Source organism: Sceloporus undulatus, chromosome 6 (genome assembly GCF_019175285.1).
Source record: "Sceloporus undulatus isolate JIND9_A2432 ecotype Alabama chromosome 6, SceUnd_v1.1, whole genome shotgun sequence".
Lineage (NCBI taxonomy): Eukaryota > Metazoa > Chordata > Lepidosauria > Squamata > Phrynosomatidae > Sceloporus > Sceloporus undulatus.
Genome location: NC_056527.1, coordinates 166815315 through 166825526, shown reverse-complemented (window position 1 = coordinate 166825526; position 10212 = coordinate 166815315). Strand labels below are relative to the sequence as shown.

Genomic DNA, 10212 nt, shown 5'->3' with positions numbered 1-10212 from the left:
GTATAGCTTGTTGGAGGCCTCTCTCGCAGCCCTCCTCCACTCTCCCTCGAAGCTCTCTCCCAGGGATCCTATGCCTTCCCTTATAGGACTCTCCTTGGGTTTCAATTTGAAGCAACTGTGTAACATAAAGGGAGTAAAGTGGGTCCAAAGGAGCCAGAGAGAAGGAGGGAGAAGAGAGACCCACATAAAAGGAATGGTGGCGGTGGTGAAGGAGGAGGAGGAGGAGGAGTGTTGAAAAGAATTCTTTCCCACTTTTCATTTTCGTCTTTCTCGCCCCCGACCCCTCCACCATCCTCACTCTGCACTCTGTCGGGATGCTGCTTCGGGCGAGCGCACTGTGGGAAAATGACACAGGCAGAGAATAGGTCGGTCATTGGGATTCTGGCGACATATCTGTAAATAAAACCAAAGTGTTAAAAGAGGGAAAGGGGTGGGTGGGTGGCTTGGCATGGCATGGCATGGCGTGGCGTGGCGTGGCGTGGCGTGGCGTGGCGTGGCATGGCATGGCATGGTGTGGCGGCATTTTGGCATGGGGCAGGAGAGGCGCAAAGAGAAGGAACCCTCTTCCTCAGAGTCTAATCCAGATGTGTGAATTACCGTATATACTCGACTATAAGTCGATCTCATGTATTAGTCGAGGGCAGTTTTAAGGGCCAAAATGATGGGTTTTGATATGACTCATGGATAAGTCGAGAGTAAGACTTAGGGTCATGTAACAAAGGATGTAAAGGATGAAGCAAAGGAAAACAATGTCAAAGAACACGTACAAAACTGCAGGAGGCATAACTGTTTGTGTTCACACTGAAGGATAGAGAGATGAGAGAATAGAGGAAGGTTAGTGCTTCAAGGAAGATAACACTCTTGAATCTCACCAGGAGATGGGTTCTATTTTTATGAGAGTTAAAGTACAGTACAGTGGAGCCTTGTTATACTCCGGGGTTTGGTTCCAAGATTTCCTGTGGATAACAAAATCCGTGGATGCTCAAGTCCCATTAAATAGAATGGCATAGCAAAATGGTGTCCCTTATAAAAAAAGCAAAATCAAGGTTTTGATATTTGAAATTTATACTTTTTTTAACATTTTCAAACTGGATGCTTGAATCAGTGTATAAAAAATCAGTGTATAAGAAGGGCCGACTGTATTCACATTGACCCGTGGATAAGCCAACTCAAATTTCTAGATGTATACAAGAGTATATACAGTATATATTTAGCATACAAGCCAGATAAAATGCAGCCTTGCTTGACCTCCTTGCTGATTGGAAACTATTACAATTGGCTCATCATAGGATTTTTTGTCATAAAAAGACATTCAAAAGGGGCTTACCATCCCTCCTTCTGTGCACTACTAACAAGCATAAGTTATGGTGCAACTGCCAATGAGGGATCCTTGTCTGGTGTTACCCTACCACTACTGCTGGTGCCCAGAACCTGTTTGGCACTCTTAGTTTGGCTCCTCAGCAAACGTCTGGCATGGGACAGCCCACCAGCAACACTTCTGCTATTGGCATAGCTTCTTACCTTACAGCACCATGCAATCCCACCACCACAGAAAGTTAAAAAGAAGACTGAGGCTTTGACAGATGGGAAGGAAGGGATGGCGAGATGCCACACCTTTCTGCCCTGGATCATATTTATGGCAACTGCACGCTGCAGCAATAATTCACTCCCTTTCGGGAGCAAAAATAAGCTACTGAAAGCAGTTTCCTGGAAGGGGTGTCATCATGGCACTCACGTGCCATGATGATGCCCCTTCTGCGGATTGCCATTTGGATCCTCCAACACCCGTGCATCATCATGGTGTGCCCCGTGTAGATGGGTGCACGCCAACATGGTGCACAGGTGGCGAAGGTAGAGCTGGACATGTGTGGATGCTCAGCCCTATCTAGCCCTACTTTTTACCCCAGGCTGGCACAAAGTACCAGTCTGTTTAGGGCCTGAGCTTCTTGTTATACAACCACAAGTAAAATCAAGTTGGCAGCCATAACAGCACAGTAAGATTGGTTCATTTTCTATATTCCTCTTTGGTATTTTTTTCTGGGTAATCTTGTACAGACATATCTCTGGGATGGATCAGAAAGTCTCAGTGTTAGAAGAAAACATCTTCCTCGCTCCTCACCAAGTTTCTCCAAGTCTGGAAGCTTGTGCCCCTCCAGAAAAAGAAATAATAACAGTACCTTAAATCTCTGAAGGTAAATGAATAACACCATCCCGAACCTTCCAGTAATGCTGAGTTACAAACCTTGTTGCTTTTTTCCCTTCCCTTTTCTCTTTTGCAGCTCTCTGGAGTCTTAATAGCAGGTGAGAACACAGCAATTCCTGAGGAAAAAATAACATTTTGCCAGTCGAACAACACCTTTAAATTTCAGCTATTAACAAGTCTTTTACAGAAACAGGAACTGCCAATAACAAACTTGGTTCCTACAGTACCCTTGGTAATAATAAGCCACTAATTTGACCAAGTCCCAGTTGGTCATGCATAACTTTTATTGCTCTCTCTCTCTTTTCCCTTTCTCCTTCTTTCCACCACATCTTTTGTTGGGTTGATTTTGCAACTGAGAACTCTTGTCTGATGGGCAAAAAGGAGATTTGGGCATGTACAGATCCTCTTGCTAACTGAGCTTTGAAGGAAGATGTTAGATTTGGCATGAATGCAATGGACATCAGCAAGCGCCTTTGCCCTTCTTTTAGCCTTATATAAAGCCAAAGGATAAGATCAAGGGTGGGCAGAAGTGTGGCCCACAGGTTACATGTGGCCCTTGGGGCCCTTTGGAAACCATAGAATATTTCTTAAGTCCCCAGCGCAACAAAACAAAATTAAACAACTGGGGGCGGATTTTGGACCATTTGTTTGCCCCAAAACAGGCCTGAAATGCAGCACTTTCCACCCCATAACCCTGCAAAGTCCCTCAACTCTCCCCAAAACATCCCCAAAGAAGGGAGGGGGGGGAATCAAGTCTATAGGTAAACCAATACAATGATTGAGAATAACTAAATAAGGAACAAAATACAAACACGATACTAGTCAGTACCAGTCAAATCAAGACGTGACTATTAAAACTATTTCTTTCTTATATACATTTAGGGCTATTACATCTCCTGGTTTGGAATAATGGTTGTGGAGTTTCTAATAGGGTCTCCATCGAGCGCTTTGAGTATACAGCATCTTTCCAAAGGTCTTGCTGGTATTCCAGTAATCCTTTCTGAATTTACAAAATCAATAAACGGGCAACATTCCTCAATAAAAGAGTCTTGGTTTGTATCTCCTGTTGCTGTTCAGATATTGCCTGATTTTCCCAAGCAACTATTTGGTGGGAAAATGGTGTTCCATTTTGCAAATAGGTTTCACTCTTACTGTACTGTTCAACATGAAAAAACAAAATAGGTTTCCCAAATCAGAAGTGGTGTTCTGGACACATGTATTTGTTGGTTTGTCTAGCCTCCAAAGGTCCCAGGGGCATAAAACTGGCCCTGGACCCATTGCAGTTGTCCATCCCAACATGGAAGTGCCTCCAAAGATACACAACTGCAGAAGAATTTATCCGAAACCTGGAATGAGAACCTTGAGATTGGAGGGGTTGTGCTGCCTTTTGAACAAAGAAAGCGAAGACATAAAAGTGAACAAAATATCACATTTTGTGGAAAGTGGGTGACAGCCCCTAAACGCAAAGGGCGGCCGGGTTGTGTTGACAGGTGTCAATCCATCCCTCTGCCACTATTGTGTTGCTGATGTTGGAATGTGACAGAGGATGGCCTCCCTTTGAGAAAGGAGCCATGTACATTCCAGCTGTCAACATGCGATCAGTTCCATGGACAAAGGCCAACGTTTTCTTCTTCTGTTTTACGGCTCATATTTAATTTGTGTGGTTTTGCTATTCATTCAACTGGACCTATTTTTATTACTTTTGAGGGTAGCAATGGGGCGGAGATGCTATGAGATGACTTCCCTTCTCCACTTTACTATAGTCTTGAATTTTCCATGAGGTTCCCCAGGAATAAACAATCCTGGTGACTTTGTGTATTTATATTGTATTCCTTTATATTCCTTTAAATTTTGGCCCAGATAGGAAAACAGTTGGCTACAACATATCTCTATTCTTTTTTATCGAACTGTATCTTTCCTTTTTCTTTCTTTCTTTCTTTTTTTGCAAAGTAGGTATTTTTTCAAATGATTGGATTAGAATAGAGCTAAGACTGGGCCCAAAGAATGACCACTCGGGAAAATTAATTTACAGGCTATTATAAATTACATTTCCTCGACTGTTGTTCTTTATATGTTGCAGGTGTCAGCTCAACCGTAATGAAATCTTTTAAATTCCACTGTATTGTAATAAAATCTTCTTCTTTTTAACAAAAGAAAACTCATGGAGGTGGAGGGGGGGATATACAGTATATAGCTTTTCTGTTTAGCCAGAATATACTTGGATTATAAGTCCATCAAATAAAGCTGCTTTAGACTACAATGATAGGTATACAAATTTGCAAAGTAGTCATACTCGTGATAGTTGACTATTTTCTGATCCGCATCCGGTTCACACTTGCGCGGAATCGATTTAATGAAAAAGATGCAGAAAGCATCAGCATCAAAAAAGATGCAGGTTAAATGGGTCTAGCGCATGGACTCCCTCTTGGAATTGCTACATCGATTTGGTTTAAATGGGAACCAGGGTCATTTGAACCAGTTCAAACTGATTTGCGATCTGGTTTTAAAGGTAGTGTTAATCAGGCCTAGAACTCATAGCATTGGCTATACTATTCAGAACCACTGGGAGTTGTAGCTCACCAACATCTGGAGGGCTGCTTGAATCCGACCCCTGGAGTAAAAAACCATTCTACACTCCTATGATGTATTGAGATGGGGAAAGTGTTTTCCACACCTTTGGGCTTCTTCCAGCCTAAACATGATCTTTGTACCCCCCAAAAGAAGGGAGCGAGTCAAGGTGAGACCTCCTGTGTGTTTATCTACATTTCAGTTTGCACCCCGCGGAAAGAAGGATGCAGAAAACACCTTTTCAAGTCAGGAGAATACTCCATCCAGCCAAGGTGTTATAAATTAAGAGCTGTCAGTATTACAATGTATATTAATAGTCACACCTCTTTTTAATGAGTTTGGCATTGGCAGCTGAGAGGAAATACAAGTCATCTCAGCTCTGCTCATGCACACCCCGACAAAGGAATCCGTAATAAATCTTCCTCCAACAGCACTCACCATAAATATGTATCACATAAGGCGTCTGTTTTACATTCTGCATATAAATCAGCCCAGCGCTGAATAGCAATGAATCAGCTCTCAATGCCTGATTTGATAACAAATCGACTCGGATCTGAGGAGAGAGAATTTACAGCCCTCACCCTCAAGACAGATAGTCAATACTTAAGCCAAGTTAACTTTCCTTAGCCCAGCAAGTTTACACAAGGAGACACTTTGGATAAGTGTGGGGTTTTGGAGGAAGAGAGGGAGGGCACTGTCTTTGAAATGCATGTGCTTGTATATGTATATGCGTGTGAGTATAAATATATATCATATTCACCTTAAAGGACATCTGAGGCTGCTTTACTGCCATATCCAGAAGCTAAATGTCTTGTTTCCTTTGTTTTCCATGAATGAGAGACCTCCAGGATCCAGGATCATCAGTTGATCTGTTCACATCTTGCAAACTTGGAGCCGTTGCTTCCTTGGTTGAATCCATGCACCTGTAATGTAGTCTCCCTTTTTGGCCAATGCCTTTGACATTACTTGGCATTATCATCTTTTCTAATGAGTCCTTTCATCTCATGATGCCCACAATTCTATGTGGGATATACACATACATAAGTCAAAGTATGCATGTGGGACCAAAAATGTCACCCTGGCACAATGGGCATCTTTTGTCTGATAGTAGCAGAAGCAGAGTAGGGCAGATAGCATGTGTCTTGTGGACTTGTCTTTGCAAGTCATAACATTGTCAATGGCATGTGGTAATGTCCAACTGGATTATTTCTGCAGTGAGGATGCAACCTAGGTAGAGTTGTGACTAAGAGAAGACTAAATGAAACAAAGATGGGATTTGAGCTTTCATAGACTTGAGTCTATTTCATAAGACACATGGATCTGGATTCTGATTGGTGCCATTTATCATTGGAGTTTATCACATTGAGGCTAATTTCAGCATTAAAGAGCAATTAATGCGCATTTAAAGCATCCCACAAATAAAGCGAAAATGGTGAGTAATGGTGCAAATGATTATCACGCGCAATTGCACCAATAAAGTGATATCAAAAAATGCATTGTCGCTGAAATCTCAAAAGTAAAAAGATGTGTGTTAATGTTTCTTTGTGACCACTTTAATGGCGGGTTTTGTGTGATGTCGTGTGAAATCCTTTCATGTAATTGCATGGTTTTTCCAGGATATTCATGGGATAAACTCCCAATCTCCTTCGTGTGATCAATTCCATTTTTTTTAAATGAGGAGGAGAAGATGCAACTGTCAATATACATAGACCTTCAACAAAAAGGTGATGCGGATTTGCCACACCGTCTGAAAACCACATCGCTTCCCACTGTGGTGAAGCACAATACCAATGTGAAACAAAGGCAAAATAGTGTTATCAACGTAGGGTCCGAGTTCCTAATATCACTTTTTAAAAACGTCATTGCTTCCTTCTCTTTATAGCTTGATGATGCATGCAGCCCTCTAAATCTTAGCAGGGAGATCTGCTAGCTTTCCAAGTAGGAAAAATGCATGGGACTGACAAGGGGAGAAATGTAGTATTTAACTTTAAATCTGTACCATAAGAAAGCAAAGCAAAGCAAAGCCACGCAGGAAAACCAAGCAACCGCCACCTCACAGGACATCCTGTCTAGCAGCAGGAACAAAATGTGGAAATGAATCAGTTAGCAGTAGACGTTCTCCCATTTAGAATCACTGACAGTTTTTCCCTGTGCAAAGGAAGTTGCCCATTAATATGGCTGATCATGATGATGGATGATGATGACAATGACACTAACAATGATAGTAATGATATATTTTTTTAATCTGAAGAAACATTTATCCAGGGCGTTGAATAAAACTTTCTGTCTTGTTTCCTCACCTCACCTTCTCTGCTCTGAACCTCTTCTTCAGCTTCTCTTCTTCAGTATTTTTGATATTCTCTTTATTTTCACCTCTTGTTTCATAAGGATACCATTCTGATATCTGTAAATGCCATGGCGCTATTTTACTCTGGGCCAGAAAATCTAGTCCTTCACCAAATGAGAGGAGATGCAATCATGAGATAAAGTTCTGGCCATAAAGTTGATAAACTAATGCCTTAGTTATCTGCTAGTAAAAGTATATCCCAACTTTCCTATGTTGAGCTCCAAGTGATGTTCATCTTTCCGTCCCACATTATCCTCAGAATAAAGATGTTTCATAGATCAATCTGGGAGAAAGTGACTAGTCCAAGGTTACCATTGGGTAACTGACCATTTGAGTGGTCACTTTGAGTGGCCATTGACTTTTGAGTGCTGGACTAAGACTCTGGGAGACCAGGGTTTGAATCCCTCCTCAACTGTAGAAAAACCATTGGATATCCATGGACAAAGCTTTAGAGGAAGTCTGTGAATAAATATGTGAATAAATCTTGCCAGGAAAAGTCCAGATAGGGTTGCCACAAGTTGACGTTGACTTGAAGGCACATCACCGCCATTCACATACAATAGTCAGTGCTCAATGTTGGGCTCTTTTACTGCATCAGATGTAATATTTCTTTTGCCAACTCAAAAGCCATAATTGTAACTCAGGGTGCAATAAAATTTCATATCTACAGTACTTTTCTTAATCTCTCCCATATGTGCGCATGCTTTCCAACTTTCACTGTTTTGTCCTGAGAGATAATGCTGATAAAAAAAGTAAGCCAGCAGAGTTCAAGTGTGTTTTTGTTTGGATTTGCGTTCCACGCATGGCTCGGTCTTGGGCTGTTTGGGCCACCCATTGGACTGACATCTTCTCCTGACCTTCCTGGGAGCTATTGCAGGGTTAACGAGTTTGTTTTCACATCCAGCGATGAAATTTCCAGAGGCCGATCATCTCCGGGGCGGTACCGGTGCCAGAGGACTTAGCTCACTGAGATCTTGGCTGAGACCACCAGAATTGCTTTTCATGTGTGGGCTCATCTGACCATAATTATTTCACAAGTCCCAGAAGAAGCCAGCACCCTGCCTCTTCACACTGGAAATGGTGAATCGGAGTCAAAGGGGGGAAAGGGTTGGACCACACAATACCTCTTCCTCCCTCTTCTCACCCCTCCCCATGAGATTCACATGAACACCATTTTGCTTTGGGAGATGATCAGAAGGGAAGAAGGGATGGAGAATGAAAACCATGTTGCCCTTCTCTAAGCTCTATAGAGACAAATCCTCCTCCTCTTCCTCCTCTTCCTCCTCCTGTTGAAGAAGATGCTTCCTTTCTTTGAAATGGGGTAACTTCCTTCTTTGAAACACATAAACGATCGGATGCTAGCAGTTCAGAGAAAAACATCTGGCTCTTACTTATGCGATCGTAACAGATGTTTTGTGTAAATGTTTCCTGCTAGCTTTGCTTCGGGGTTATTATCTTTACCACACATTGGGTTTGATTCTGCTGAAGGAGTAAGGTTGTTTATATGAGTGAGTGTGTATGTGTGTGAAAGAAAAAGAGAGATCCCCCCCCCACCTGACAACATGACTAGCTGCAGCCGTGGTGTGAAACTGGGGAGGTAAGGGGAACAATCATCCCCTGATGTCATCCATAAAGTAAAAATCACAAAGCAGTAATGAAACTTCAGCCCACTGGAAGATTTGACAGTCTGGTTTGTGGCTGCTGTTATAACTGCTCCCAATTTCCTTCGCCGCCCTCCCTCTCCCTGCAACTTTGTTCCCTCTGGAGCATGCAGATGGAATTAAAATGTATTGTCAATGCACTCTGATGCACAACTAAAAGCGTATGGGATAGCAGAGCCTAATTACTTGCTCTTGTTTCCTCCATTTATTCAGAAATAAGACGTGCCTGCGCCGAGGATAAATCCTTTGACTGTTTCTCAGTTCCTTGTGTGTTGGATCTGAGAAAGAGAAAGAGGTCCATCTGATTCTGTGAGTCGATCCTTCTTGCCACATTGCTTACTGGATACTCCCCAAAACCTGGGGCTCATTCACACTGCAGCTAAATAACATTATGATTCTGCTTTAACTGCCATGGCTGCATCTTATGGAATCCTGGGATTTTTCATTTGGAGAGGCATGAGATTCAAAGCGACAAAACCCATGGCAGTTATAGTGAAACAATAACACTATAATTTGCTAGTATGAATAGATCTTTAGGTGTTGTCATAGCTTTTTCTCCTGACAACTGCTGAACTCAACATCATATCTTTCTGGATCATAGACAAAAATCATGCGACCCTCTATATGCTGCTGGATCTCACTTCCCAGCATCCTTAACCATTGGCTGGGGTCTGATGGGAGACTTGAAGGCAAGCAATGGCCAAGAGCTATTGTAGGCCACTACATTGTAAGTGTAGATGAGTTCCTGGAGAAGTCTTGGAAAGAGAGAGGTCTCTCCCAATGTCTTTTGTTTGAGCACTCATTCCACATGGCTGCCAACTTCAAAACTCACCTAGATGGGATCAACTTCCATTTGGATCCAAGAACTGACTACATAGGGGCCATTTTACCCAGTCAGTATATATGAAGTCTATTTGTTTTTCTCTTCATGACTCAAACCACTTTCCTTCATAGACTTGAGTCTACTTCCTCAGATGCATTTGGTTTTAGACTGGTCTTAAACTGATTTAGACTGGTCATTGCTCTGCAAGTGTAGTTAACCTAGTATTTAATCCAGACCTTCCCCCAATTCTGTATTCTATGGATCAAGAGTAAAACCTATGATCTGAAATGGTCACTGCCTTGTTTAATATACCAAGGCTATTATTCAAGTAATTCCTTCAGATAACTGGGATTCCTCTCTTTCCCTGCAGTTGGGAACAAACCATGCTACGTTTCCTTTGCGATGAGTCCCAGCTGTAGCAGCTGCTAATTCTATAACCCCGATCATATAAATCCGAGGAAATAGATATTAATACTCCAATGTTTCAAAACATGAGCGCACTATTTATACCTCTCCTTGCTCCGAGAAAAAGAGCAAGGATTGTAAGATCTCTCCTGATGAAATAATAAAACCCATTTTCATCTAAAGGGGAAGTGGGGAGAGGAATCAT

General features: G+C 42.1%; 1 long non-coding RNA gene across 1 annotated transcript; it reads left to right on the top strand.

The window, feature by feature from the left end:
• The first annotated feature begins 292 nt into the window (after nt 1-292).
• On the top strand, nt 293-3234 carry LOC121933268. The gene is made up of 3 exons (XR_006104499.1): nt 293-365; nt 2280-2301; nt 3086-3234. It is a non-coding gene; the product is annotated as an uncharacterized LOC121933268 (long non-coding RNA).
• The last annotated feature ends 6978 nt before the right edge of the window (nt 3235-10212 follow it).